Raw genomic sequence first — 14,765 nt, 5'->3', positions numbered from 1 at the left:
AAGGAGTTCTGCAGCTGTGAACGGATTCTGTTGCCTGTTGGTTTCAAGCCTCAGGGAGCAAAATGCAGAACACATTCAGTTTTACAGTTCTGGATCCAGCATTTTGCTTAGCACCCTTAGCCACTTAAGCCCCGGAAGATTTGGCTGCTCAAAGACCAGGCCCTATTTTGCGATTCGGCACTGCGTGACTTTAACGGACAATTGCGTGGTCGTGCGACGCTGTACCCAAATAAAATTGACGTCCTTTTTTTCCCACAAACAGAGCTTTCTTTTGGTGGTATTTGATCACCAGTGCGATTTTTATTTTTTGCGCTATAAACAAAAAAAGAGCGACAATTTTGAGAAAATAATATTTTTCACATTTTTTTTTATATGAAATTCTTAAGTGTAAAAATCTAACTTTTTTAACATTTTAGGCCAATTTGTTTTCTGCTACATATGTTTGGTAAAAAAAAGTAGCAATAAGCGTATTTTGATTGGTTTGCGCAAACGTTTTTGCATTTACTAACTACGGGAAAGATCGCGTGGGGATCTCAGTGAACAAGCGGGGGCGAGAGCTCGCCCCCCACAGGCGGCTGAGCGAGTGGCGTACACCTACGTCATTTTGCCCATCAGCGGCTGTCTGCCGCAGTATATCTGCGGTGGGCGGTCGTTATGTGGTTAAAATGATATTAACAGAGAAGTGTTAATTGCCATAATTCATTCACATAAATCATGTATATCATGCCACTATATTTTGTTTTTTTCCATCTTCTAAGTACCTTATTCCTGCAGTGCTCTTGTGTGGTCACATGCTCTTGCATCTTTATTGAACATCAAATGTGTATTTTTTTTTTTTGTTTTGTGCGTGTAGGTGGCAAAGATGATTGACGCAATTTTTTTTCTAGTTTTACTGTTTTCATTGGCTGTCTATTTTGTTACTGCTCTTTTGGATGTGTTGTCATGTTTTGTTTTGTACTTTTACATTTTTGTATCTTGTATTTTACTTTTAAAATGAATAAATATGATTTTCAAAAAAAAGATGATTGACACTAGCTTTCAATTTGTTCAGACAGCATGTACATCCAAGGCTTTTTTTTACCTTTACAGGTACAGTATCTCACAAAAGTGAGTACACCCCTCGCATTTTTATCAATATTTTATTCTATCTTTTGATCGTTTCTATCACTGAAGAAATGACACTTTGCTAAAATGTAAAGTAGTGAGTGCACAGCTTGTATTACAGTGTAAATTTGCTGTTCCCTCAAAATAACTCAACATACAGCCATTAATGTTTAAACCGCTGATAACAAAAGTGAGTACACCCCTAAGTGAAAATGTCCAAATTGGGCCCAATTAGCCTTCCAGGTTTTCTGGCCAAAGCTTAATTGAACAAGCTGAAGTTAGAAGCTGATTGGTTGCTATGCACAGCTGCACCAGATTTTGTGTGTTCCAGTTTCAGCAAATCAGCCCCAATGTGTAAGGTTAAACAAGCATCTGTCAGACTTCAGGTCTCCTTTCACCTCCTGATTCAAAATAAGAAGTCGTAGAAGGGCTGAAGTAAATAAAGCCAAATGCGGAGGCAAATGTAAATCCTATATCAGTAAGGCTAAGGCTACACGGGCAATTAAATGTCTTTGATACTTATTGCCAGTCTTCTCATTTGCCTTGAAATCAATGTGATACTAATGAGATAACTGTCAACAAGCAGCTAAATCTCTTAGTAGCAATGTGATTTAATCATGAAGCACTAGGTTAAGCCTGCAAAATTATAATAAAGATTGAATATTTATTCTTTCATAAGCCCAGTCATGACTGCTTTTTTTTTTTCTTTAAAAAGTATCAGTCAATCTGGTGTCAGTAATGATTGGATTATATTATATCTTTTCTCAGCTATATGGGTCTGAAAACCTTGAGACATATCTTCTTTAAGACTTAAATATGTGTTTACTGAGCTAAATAACTTAACAGCGCAACTGCGGCTGGAAGTAACAATGTGAAGACCTGGATGTTATCAGTCTGTTTATTTCCATAGCTTACCCAGCAGGGTTTAGCTGCTTCCTCTACTTCCTTTATACCAACTGAGCCATAAGGTCCTCTCTAGGGATGATCGAACGGTTCGGGTCCACCATCGGTTCGGCCCGAACATTGGGTGTTCGAGGTTCGGCCGAATTTAGAACTTTTTGCCCAAAAAGTTCGGAATTCGGCAACCAGAACCAAAATGCAATGGTTCAGGAAATGGGCTTTAAAAGCCCGTGATTGGACCAGAACCATTAGCAAAAGCCAATTGAGGGGGCAGAAGAATGCTAGGAATATAATTGGTGTGACTAGGGGGTCCCTAGACCAATCATTAGTGAATACGCCCCCCAGTATAAAAGATAGCCCCCGCCAAATTCCTAGCATTGTTATACTGGACATGGAAGAGAGTGGAAGCAGTTCTGTTAATTTTACTTTAAAAGTGTCATTTAGCATTTATTAGTGTGAGGAAAGGGATATCTAGTGTAGTTAGAGTGCTCCTTTACACTTTAGTTAGCTTCAAAAATTTAGTTTCTGTAGGGAAAGTGTGAAGTGTCAGGGTGACCGTAATGTAGTGTAGGGTTAACTGACTGCTATGGCAGGGTGACCGACTGACCAAACCCTTCCATACCAGGGTGACCGTAATGTAGTGTAGGGTGAACTGACACTGACTGCTATGGCAGGGTGACCAAACCCTTCCATAGCAGGGTGACCGCAATAGAGAAAAGCTATTTTCTCTTAGCTGACTTTCGTTTCTGTAATATGGCTTCGCCGCCGCCAGCATTTTTGGCTGCAGGCGTTGCTAGTGCTTTTTTGAGCACATGTTTGGAGTCAGACATGACATCTGAACATGTGTATAGGGGGTATATATACACACCCATGTCTGTATATATACACCTGCACATATATAGGTGTGAAAGGAGCAGAAAAAACTACTTGTGCTAATGAAATAATTAACACCAATATATTTCTGCTCCTATCACACCTATATATGTCTAGGTGTGTATATACATATAAGTATGTGTGTATATACACCACTATACACAAGTTCAGATGTTTTGCCTGCCTCCAAAGAACCCAAAAAATGCCCAAAAAACGCTAGCGTAAAAAAAAAAAAAAACGCCCAGGTGTGTTGTTGCAGGCATTTTTTGGGGGTTTTTGGAGGCAGGCAAAACATCTGAACTTGTGTATAGTGTACCTGTGAAGTTTCAGCTCTGTAGCATGTCCAGAACCAGAAAAAAATATAATTTTTCATTAGAGCAGGGAACTTGGGACCCCACTTTTACACTTATATGATTTTTTTGGGGGGTTCTGGACATGCTAAAGAGCTAAAACTTCACAGGTACACCCTTTAGACCCCCCAGACACTAAATCACACAAAAAAGTTCTTAAAAATTTTCATTTTTGATAGATTTTTGATAGAGAGACAATTATTGAAAAAAATAAAAAAATAAAAAAAAATAAAAAAATTGGATTTAGTATCTGGGGGGTCTAAAAGGTGTACCTGTGTTTCAGCTCTGTAGCATGTCCAGAACCATAAAAAAGAAGATCGTTTGTATTTGTGCAATTATAGATCTGGAATATGGCTTCTCGCTTTTCACACCTTGCCGGTTTAATAGCAGGCGTTTTTTTTTTGGGCATTTTTTTGGGTTCTTTGGAGTCAGGAAAAACATCTGAACTTACACAAGTATACAGTACCTAAAAGGTGTACCTGTGAAGTTTCAGCTCTGTAGCATGTCCAGAACCCCCCAAAAAAATCATATAGGTGTAAAAGTGGGGTCCCAAGTTCCCTGCTCTAATGAAAATTTATCTTTTTTTATGGTTCTGTACATGCTACAGAGCTGAAACTTAACAGGTACACTTTTTAGACCCCCCAGATACTAAATCAAAATCAAAAAATCTCTTTTTTTTTTTTTTTTTAATTTTTTCAATAATTGGCTTTTTTATCAAAAATGACAATTTTTAAGAACTTTTTTTGTGTGATTAATAGTCCCTGGGGCATGATCCAGAACCCTATGCACTTTTTAGGGGCATTTATTGGGTTTTAGGGCTTTAACATTTTTTTTTTTGATTACCGAAGTTCGGGTCCATTGATTTCAATGGGGTTCTGAAATCCGGGCCGAACTTTCGGGTAGTTCGGATGTTCTGGCCGAACCAAACTTTTCAAAAGTTTGATCATCCCTAGTCCTCTCCTACATACCTGACTTTGCAGGAAGTCCTTTTCTTTGCAGTAACTTTTTTGGACTAGAACTACCCTGACTCACCAGTGTCCTAGGTTATGTGGCCCCAATTGACCTCACTACTGTAATAAATCCTATAGAATGCATGGTGACCCTAAACATATAAGTGTACTCACCTGCAATTAAAACTTTTTCACTTCTGTTAAGTCTTTGCATTAGTAGGATACACCGGCTCCCAAGAGCTGCCACTTCCTACATAGCCATAACTGGAAACTTGTGTCCAACCATGTTCAGGTAGAATTAGACCTTACTTGTTCACATCAGTGTAATTAATAACACCCATTGTGGAGTGGCTTTATCTTAATGAACATATAATATTTTTGTCCCTGTCAAGATAAGCACACCCTGTACCATGTGCTCTTAATTACACTAATGGGAGCTCCAACCTCTGTTCAATAAGTGGAAATTCCTTCAGGCCACAGACTGGCTTTCAGATAGCTGCGTACCCTTCATACACATACATCCAAAACTCTGACTTTGTTGAACTTTATATACCTACCTTACAACCCCCTCACTCCACACACTGCTGTTTTTTATATGCACAGTACTGTTTAACATATATACACCTCATTTACATTTAGTATACTGTGTATGCTACATTTCCCTGTACATTATATTTACCCTGTTTATATTATACAGTATGCTCGCACCTGAATATCATCTAATCCCTAATAATCATTATATACAATCCATTAAAAAACTGTTGTGCATTATTTACATCTCCTTATTCATCATACACTTTGCATCCCCTGCAGATTTGTCAGCTGCACATCCATGATACGCATCTCCAGTTCCACCACATCCCAAATGTGTTTTTTTTTTATTGATCCTGTGACTGAGGAGGCCAGTGGAAGTACAGTGAACTTATTGTCATGTTCAAGAAACCAGTGGTGAGATGATTTAAGCTTTGTGGCATGGTGCATTATCCTGCTGGAAGGAGTCATCAGAAGATGAGTACACTGTAGTCATAAAGGGATGGACATGGTCAGCAACAATACTCAGGTAGGCTGTGGCATTTAATCGATGCTCATTTGGTACTAAGGGGCCCAAAGTGTGCAAAGAACACCCACCATCCATCACCAGCCTGAACTGTTGATACAAGGCGAGATGGATCCATGCCTTCATGTAAATTCTGACCCTACCATTTGAATGTTGCAGCTGAAATCGAGACCCATCAGACCAGGCAACGTTTTCCCAATCTTCTATTGTAATCTGACAGGGGTGTGACGTCAGCACTAGTATCTTTCACTAGTATAGGGAGGAGATACTAGTGCTGACATAACGCCGCTATCCAATTCTGGGTCGGCAGCGGTTTCTAATAAAAGGATTTTACTTTTTTGGGGGTTTTATGTGTACATGCATTCACAATTAAAGATACTACACTATGAGCATTATCTTTGGCTCCTGGTGAACTTTATTTATTACAGCCATATCCTGACGAGGAGAGCTGCTGGACAGTTTCACCACTCTGGATGACAGATACACATTCAATGCGTGTTTGCTGCTGTAACAGCAGCCATCAGTTCCGGTGAGTGTTCATTTCACTTGGGTGTAGTGGCTGACCTTGGAGCACTGTGTTGGAGCACCTTTCCTCACTTCAAGATATATTTTTTACATTGCTGCACTGGACTTTCTTTACAAGCTATCACCGCTTTATGAGGTTTTATGCATGAATTTTCTTCATTTTTTAGCTGGGAGGACTTGATTTTCACTATTTTTGGACTTGTTTTTGTTCACTCATTGTTTACTGTCACCCAGTTATGCAGTGCTGTATCTTGGCCTAGGCCAGCAAGGCCCAGGCCTAGGGTGGCACTTTGCTGGGGGGGGCAGCCAAAAATCTGCACCCCACAGGAAAAAACAACAGCCTCCTTCTGGCTCCTGCACAAAAAGGGTCCCCGCCGGCTTGCACTACACTTTTAGTATAGTGCCAGTTTTATGGGGTGAATTGGGCCGGAGGGCAGGGTCCAGGAGGCAAATCAGTCTAGCAGCCCTATAAAGCGGTCACACTGCTACCTGCTGGTATGATAATACCGGCTGGTCAGGACATTTGGACAGACCACAGGCCGCCAACCACACTAAATACAACTGGCCTGATGGCCGCCAATGCTAATAAGTGTGGCACTGCAGCCTAATGCTCCGCCTACTCTCCTCTGCCCCAGGTATGGCAGGTATCATGTCAATAATATAATTTGATTTCTTTAAACATCCTTGTCCTTGAGAGTGCGTACTGAATTGCATCATATACAATTAAGACTTTTAATTGTATATTATTTCAATAATATTTTGGACTTTCTCACCTCATTAGTGCTATCGCAATATGTCCCTGGATTAGTAGGATTACTCCTTTCTTTTAAGATATTTGGACTTGTGTTTTGCTGCCACTGATTATTTCACCTATTTCTTTAATGACTATTGACTTCCTAGTCATTATATAAATAAGTGAAATATTCCTATGATTACAATCAGTGGCAGCAAACACAAGTACAAATATCTTGAACGAAAGGAGTAATCTTACTAATCCAGTGACATAAGGCTGCACTGATGGGCACTGATATGCTGCACTGATGGGCGCTAATATTCTGCTCTGATGGCCTCTGATGAGGAGGCAATGATGGGTACTGATAAACTGCACTGATGGGCACTAATGAGGCTGCACTAATAAGGCAGCACTGATATGCTGCACTGATGGGCACAAATCAGGCTGAACTTATGGGAACTGATGAGGCTGCCCCAATGGGCACTGACTGACTGTAGTTGTGGTCTGTGGTTTACAGATGAAAGGGCGGGTCATAAACAGGAAGGGGTGTGGCCTTTACAGGAAAGGGTGGGTCATATTTAAATTAGGGGGTGCACAAGTTTAGTCAGCCCTAGGCAGCACAAAACCTAAATACACTACTGCAATTATGTTTTGGCGCTACACATCTTTTTATATATTATTTGCATAAGTTGGGTATATTGCTTATCTGTGCCAGCAGCCACTATACCACAGCGCATAGACATTGTTTACATTAAATTGTTATAAATACTGTACCGTTTAATGGCAAAGAAAGAAGCTTCATGAACCTACAGAATTAGGAGATGGCAGATTTAAAAAAAAAAAAAATATATATATATATATATATATATATATATATATATATATATATATATATATACACATGTATGGAGAGCCCAACAGAAACTACATGGTTATATGGTTAAGTTGAAAAAATACAAAAGTTCACCAAGTTCAACCAATGACGAATGATTGTAAATAATTTGGATGTAATGGATGCCCATATACCCAGGAGCTTTTTGGTTTCTCAGATATCTTATTATCGGAGTGAATGTTAGCAAAGAGTGACTTGTTTTATCGTGGCTTACAATAGGTTAGGCTATAGAATGTTTGGTGACTGGATACACTGGGGCTTGTATGTCCACTACACCTGGAGACTCGCAGGTTGCCTGAGCTCAATCTGCAAACTGTTCTACAGCCCTCTGGTGTATTGTTTGTCCTTCACATAGCAGACTTAAAAGTACTTGGTTTCAGATATTAAATTCACTGTAAGATCATAGGTCATCCTCACAGTTCTGTTGCCATCTGTATCTACTCGGAGTGAAAAAATATTAAGTTTTAAATTTCATTTTAAAAAGAAGGGCCCACTACTTCGACAGATAATAATATTAGGGAAAATGCTGTTAAACTTTTTCCATTATGATCTGATTACTAATGCCCTAGCATCTGGTAAACTGTTTTCAATATTTCATATTAAAATTGGCTAATTACAGTAGGCCAACTGGTAGGATAGGCAATCTTGCTCTGTGCTATCAGCATTTCCAAAAAATAAAAAATAAAACACTTGCTCGGGAATATGTAAGATATTATCACTACTGCCATCAGCGCAGTCTTTCAATGAGAAGGTGCAGCAGGCTATTCAAGTACAAAACAATATTCGGCCATTTTCAATGCCACACTATTTGAAAGTCTTCCAAAGAGATTTTCTTTAAATGTATTTTTGTTTTGGATACAGTGGATAGGTTTTACCCTTTCTGTACAATTTTTTTTCTGTCTTAGGCTACACTGGGGAGATATTCCCTCACTTCCTTTCCCGGTAACACATTTTCAAAAGCTCCAACCCTTCCGCGCACTACTAAAAATGTGTTTTTCTTTTTGTTTGTAATTGCATTGGAAAATTTCCCATCACTTCCCATCTTTACAGGGAGGGGAAGAAGAAGGGAAATCTCTTTCTCTCTAATTCTTTTGGCTGGAGTTGGGCTTTAATGTACTAAGATTATCATTATGCTTCCAGGTATTTTGTTACTTCTCTTATACCAGCTGTCCCATAATACCCTGCAAAAATTGCTACATTTATTCTGCAGACTGAGTTTTGTAACCAGGCAACTCAGAATAAACATAGACGTATATTTATTTTTTCAGCATGTTTGCCATTAAATATAAAGAAGAAAGCTCAAAAATATATTGTTGCTTTCATAATAGAAACCCAGGCTACCACTGAAGCCTATTAATAACATATGCAATGCTGTGGCAATGCTCACAGGGTCTCTCACTATGTAAAGGATTTTATCCCTAGGTCATAATAGTGTTCATACAAAAAAAATAAAAAATAAAAGAATCAATGAGATTAAAAAAAAAAAAAAAAACATCACTGACCACTGTAAATACAGGCACTGTGGAGCAATACATCCTCAAATTTCACATCAGCAGTACTAAAGTGATTTATGTCATTCACTAAGCAGCTGATCTCTTCTTGCTCTAAATTAGAGAATTAAAGTGAGTATGGTGCATGGTGAAATGAGCTGCTAAGTCATTGCTGGGAAGGAGAGCAGGGTATGCTAAACTCCTGAGAGAATGATTTTAGTGCTTCTGTGACCTTAGAGGATGCATTTCTCCACAGTGCCTACAGAAATCAGTGAGGGCTGGTTTTAAAGCTGATTTATTACTTGTTAGGTGTATCTAAGTACTTGAATGCAAAAAAACTGGCTACAGCTGTCAGCACAGGGTTGGGTGTACATAAATCTAGACCTGATTATTAATATAGGAAAAATACTTACCTGCACTACCAGAACAGAAATGTATATTTCCTTTTAGCAGGTATCGTTTTGGGTGCAAGTGAACGTGTGCTGACAGGGACACTTAATGCATTTGTCAGACTAAAATTAAAAAAAAATGCAGTATTTATCTGCAATACGAAGACATTTCCCCATGTTTCATCACTTTAAAGACCTTACAGGTAAAAAATAAACAAAATACTCCTCCATCTGCCAGAAATGCACTCAGCTCCATGTTGTTAGCTAACAACACACAGAATTTATGTGTACTGTTAGCCCTGCCCACTGTTAAACTACTCAACCACTCCCACACTCAGATCTCTACAACTTAAAGCGGACCTTCACTTTCTTCCTCAAGTTTATTTTTTTTCTTCCACCCCCCCCCCCCCATCCTGTAGAATTATCAGGATTTTTTTTTTGTCTTCATTTACCTCTTTTTTTCCTTTTAGAAAAAGAGGCCGGCCCCTCCTCCCCATGCACGTCATTCGCCTTAGGCTGTGCCAGCTTAGCCATCTATTCAAAGGAAGGAGGGGATGGGCTTATGGGCGTGTCATCGAGAGTCCCACCTGCTGAACCCGTAAGAGTCGGCAGGTCTCTCGATGATGTCAGACTGAACATGGCAGCGTAGGGTGGAGCTGTGGCTGGGTGTGAGAAGATCTCAGCGGAACAATGCTGGATCCACTGCATGGGTGAGTATCTCAAATGTCCAGATACCACCATCAGTAGTCTAAGATAAGATCTAGAAGGGCTCCTTGAAGTGTGGAGCACACAGGCCAGCTCTGATTTTCTGACAATGTCAACAGTTTTTTTTTTTTTTTTTTAACTTATCACACAGATGCTTCCAATAATATATTATGTTACTATTATTATTACATAACAGACCAAAGGGGAACAATTGAAAGAAGTTCATTGTTAGGGCTTGTTTAGACTTGCAGCTAGTAAAACCAGGCGGTTGAACACCATCTTAAGCTGTAAAATCATGAGGGTGAGGGTAAATTATCCCCTTGCCATGTTTAGCGGGCAGTACACCTTCTGAACAAGACAAGCAAACAGTGCACAGTATACAAGGTGGCAGAGCAGTGATGGCATTTACAGGGTTAAAACAGGCATCTCAAATGCCTCTGATGTGTGATTTACCGTGAATCGCGATAAATAGCTGCAGAACCCCAGTTCTGCCAAAGGCGGACTTTAATCACATTAGCATGAGACCGGACACTTCATTCTTATAAAAATATCAAAAAAGCATATTACTGGTTAATGCACAAAGTAAAAGAGGTATACATTACAAAGTGACATCAAAAACAGAACAAAAACTTCTGGAAACCAACAATGCATGAAAAAGAGCCCTAATACAGTAATCCCCCCCCCCCCCCCAAGAAGGGAGCGTAGAATTCCACCATACCAGGGGACACATATCCTGTACCAAAGCTCCTCCACTGATCACAGGTGAGGTTGACGCATTTCACTATAAGCGTATCTTCCTCAGGACCCATTTGTGGAAGGAAAACCTCTTAGCATTGTTGACTGTCTCAGTGAATGGCTGTATCAAAATCCTTCAGATGAATGTGGGGACCAAGGCAGTCTCACCACACCAATACACCCCACCAAACAAATGAATGGGGGACATAGACAAGGACAACAGAGTAGGAAGCGGTCCTTTAAACCATAGGTTACTAGGATACAGAGCTTCCTCCTCTCCTGTATAACACTCTATTTGCTGATGGAGGGGTTTTCAGTCCACAAAATGTCACTGCATTGATTGAGCTTTCTCAAGAACCACTTGTATATTGTAACCCAAGGTCAGCTGCAAAAAGGCCGTACTATGGAGAGTATGCACACAATATCCCCTTCTCCTTCCGATGTAAGGAGATCAATATCCTCAAATGTCAGGGCTATCTTGGCCGGGGGTGACAGCCATGTTCCTGTATCCATCCTTGCTTTGTTGGAGGTTTCAAAATGTGCCGCAATAACAGCTGTTTGTCTAAACACAGCCCTAGGAGTACGTACACTTTTTCAAAGACATTTAATGAAAAAACTGCATTTACCTAGAAGTCCATTCACTTTTAGGGAGGATTATTTGCATACATTGCCCTAAGAGCTTTATCTTTAGTTTCTCTTCTTGCACCTAGCACTTTAGCAGAGAGAAGTAAATTGTTACCAATATAAATATTCAAATGGCAGGATTATTCAGAGTTGCTAATATTATCTGTAGCTTTTATTTTAATATATAAATGTGTGTATTAATACTGTATACGAGACAGTACAAGTAGCGGATTGTGCTTATACAGCTGCAGGCTCTTACTTTGCCCTAGGAGATTACAGTACCACACAGCACCCCCTCACTTTTACACCTTATAGCACTTATTATACATTTAAGTATAAAATTGAATTTGGCTAGCCGTTAATGGTCCAGAGCAGATGGTCAGCAACATCTCAGCATGTCGGCCTGGGTAGCATCTGTGGTGACGCGGTGATGTTTATCTTGAGCTGACAGCTGCCCTGTACTGTAACTGTTTTAGTTTTGTATTTCTGTCAGCTGGAAAATTATTATATTTCATTTAAAGGACAGCTAATCACAAAATGAAAATGTTACACACATTAAATGCCATGAAGGGGCTTCCATTAACATTCAAAAAATAGGCATGGAAGATGTCGTACACCTGTCTGCAAGCTGAGATATTGGATATTTGTGTAACTTTGCTCTACAGTCTAGTAATATCCTGTATATTAGTTGGCATCTCAGGCATAGCTACCAAATGTCAATGATTTCCAGAGAAAGTCTGGGATTTGGAAAATTTGTACCTAGAAATGTCCCTGGCCTTTAGACATAACTAGGTTTACTATCAAAATCCAGGCCTGCCTGCATGCAAGGTTCAGTTATGGGTTGAAGCTCCTCTTCCAAGTGCAATAATGCCAAAAATTATTCAATTCATTTCCTGTAAGACTAAGGTGTCAAGGCTCCACCCCTCCGCCCTGAACTCACAAAAGAATGTCTGAACCATTCAGGATCCACCCACCACCAACGGAAGGAGAGGGGGAAGAGGACCTGTGTTATCACCTGACCAAATACTCACTGATCTTGATATCTTAGGGGTTGAATGATGCCAAGAATCATTCAATTTATTCCTGTAGGCCCAAGGTGTAAAGGCTCCACCCTATCCCCCTGGACTCACAGAGGAATGCTGCAGAGAGGGTGTGGATCTCTGAAACTTCCAGGATCCACACTCCCCCAATGGAAGGAGAGGGGGAAGAGGACCTGTGTTATCACCTGACTGAAGACACTTTTTAGGTAATTTTGGATGAAGTTCTGGCCAGCTCAGTAGATTGTTTAAAAAAACATCTGGAAGCATTCCTAAATGAACAATATGTTATTGGATACTGATGTATCACCCTCCAAGGTAGGTGCTAGGTAAATTATAGTGGAGGACTTGCCTGCTTATCAGCAGGGCCATGTTATTCAGCTAGGCTAACATGTGTTACCAGGTGTGCCTGTTGTGTTGGGGAGTCTCCCTACTGTATCCCAATGAGGACTATTATTGGGCAGTGGAGGAATCCTCAACAATAGCAGACCAGGGCTTGTATCTATCCCAGAAGGGCAGATTCTGTCGCACAGCATTCTGGGAGGGGGGTATAAGTGTGTGAGGAGCGCATGGCATATGGTCTTTGGCGGGAAGCAGAGTCCCAGGAGGGAGGTGACGGCTGTCTCTCCTCCTGTCAGAGGAAAACGGGTTTCCCGGGGCGGCTTGCCTGAGTGGATACAGGGCTGAGCTGAGCTGCAGAGAAGGATCCAGTGTGCTGAGTACCAGCGGAGCCGTTGGGGAAGAGTTTCAGGAAAGCATTCTGAGTCGTGAGTACTGCAAACTACCCCTGGGGTCTGCCTAGGAGAGGGGACCACTCCAGAGAAGGTCAGAGGGATCCAGGAGCTAGCTAGCCGGTGTGGAAGTGTAGCAAAGCGGGTGCCAGTGTTAACCCTGAAGAGTAAAGGGGGTGCCAGCGGTTGGGCCCTGAAGTGTTAAGTGTTTCAGCAGTGATTCAAGTAGCTACCTCAGTCAGTGGAGACTAAAGGGAGGTGTACAAAGGGCTTTTGAGCTGTTAGAAAGTGTCAGAAGTCAGTTCAAGTTGAAAAGCAGCAAGTCAGTGTTCATAAGCGCCAGCGGGCGTTGATCGGCATTTAGCCAGTGTCAAGTCAGCGCCGGAAGGCATTTTTCTCGAGAGTCCCATTTCAAGTAAATAGTTCAGCCAGAGGAGTATCCCACTCATTCCCTTCCCCCATCCCCATATAAAATAAACAAAAAACCAAAGATGCCATACTGTTCGTTGTCTCAGAATTCACACTTGGGCAACAGGCGTAAATGTGCTGTTGGTGTTAGCGGTAACCCTGGCAGACCCATATTCAGCAATAATGCTGTAAATCCTGCTACACTAATATTTATGGGTAATAAAAGCAGGGGTAGTTAATTTAGGGAATATCCAACTGTCTTCTAGGGAATCAGGAAGGAAATTATTTTCCCCTCTCTGGAGCAAATTGGACAATGCTTTATAGGTACATTTTTTGGCTCCATTAGGATCGACTGTAGGTATATGATTCTGTATATGGAGTTTTTATATTTGTTTGTTTATTTATTTATTCTTTTTTTTCTATTGGTTGAACTAGATCAGTGGTCTCCAAACCACAGCCCAAAGACTCAATACAGTCCTTTGCTTGCCTTTATCTGATCCTAGGGTGCTATTCCTCTCACTGACACCAACAATAGAGCATCGTTCTTTCCACTGATGCCAACGATGGGGCACTATTCCTCCCACTGATACGAGCTACTACTTCTTCCACTGACACCAACAATAGAGCATCGTTCTTTCCACTGATGCCAACGATGGGGCACTATTCCTCCCACTGATACGAGCTACTACTTCTTCCACTGATACCAACAATGGGGCATTATTCCTTCCACTGACACCAGTGATGGCACACTATTCTTCCTCTTACTTACCTACTGACCACAAGCACTATGTAATTTTCATGCGCCCACTGACAGCAGGGAATTTTCTACTTCACTTGCCTCAGTCTTGCCCCCTTAAAGTCTAATGAAAAATAATTTGGTGTGGAAAAAAAGGGTCCTGCACCATTTTGGTGCGGATGCGATCCGATTTCAGCCATACATAATGTGAAAAATCACATGTGGTGTCTGCATTGCACAAGCCTGTGAACCCAGGCTTATAAGTAAAGTTGCTCCAGGGCATATGCGATTGCTTCTTGGGGCTGGAGCAAATCGGTTCATGCTTTGATGGGGTTTTGTGCAGTGGCGTCGGGAGAGGGGGGCTGACCGGGGCTATAGCCCCAAGTGGGCCCTTCAAAAGCCCCGGGTCTCCTGTTGCCTATTTAAAATGATTAGCCCTGAGTCCCAAGGCCTGAGTTTGGCCAGGAACTCGGGGCTACATACCTCAGCAATATGACATTTAAAAAGCACAGCCATGATTAGTGGG

This window comes from Pelophylax lessonae (genome assembly GCF_965119305.1).
Source record: "Pelophylax lessonae genome assembly, chromosome: 3".
In the NCBI taxonomy this organism is placed as follows: domain Eukaryota; kingdom Metazoa; phylum Chordata; class Amphibia; order Anura; family Ranidae; genus Pelophylax; species Pelophylax lessonae.
This window is presented reverse-complemented; position numbering follows the sequence as displayed.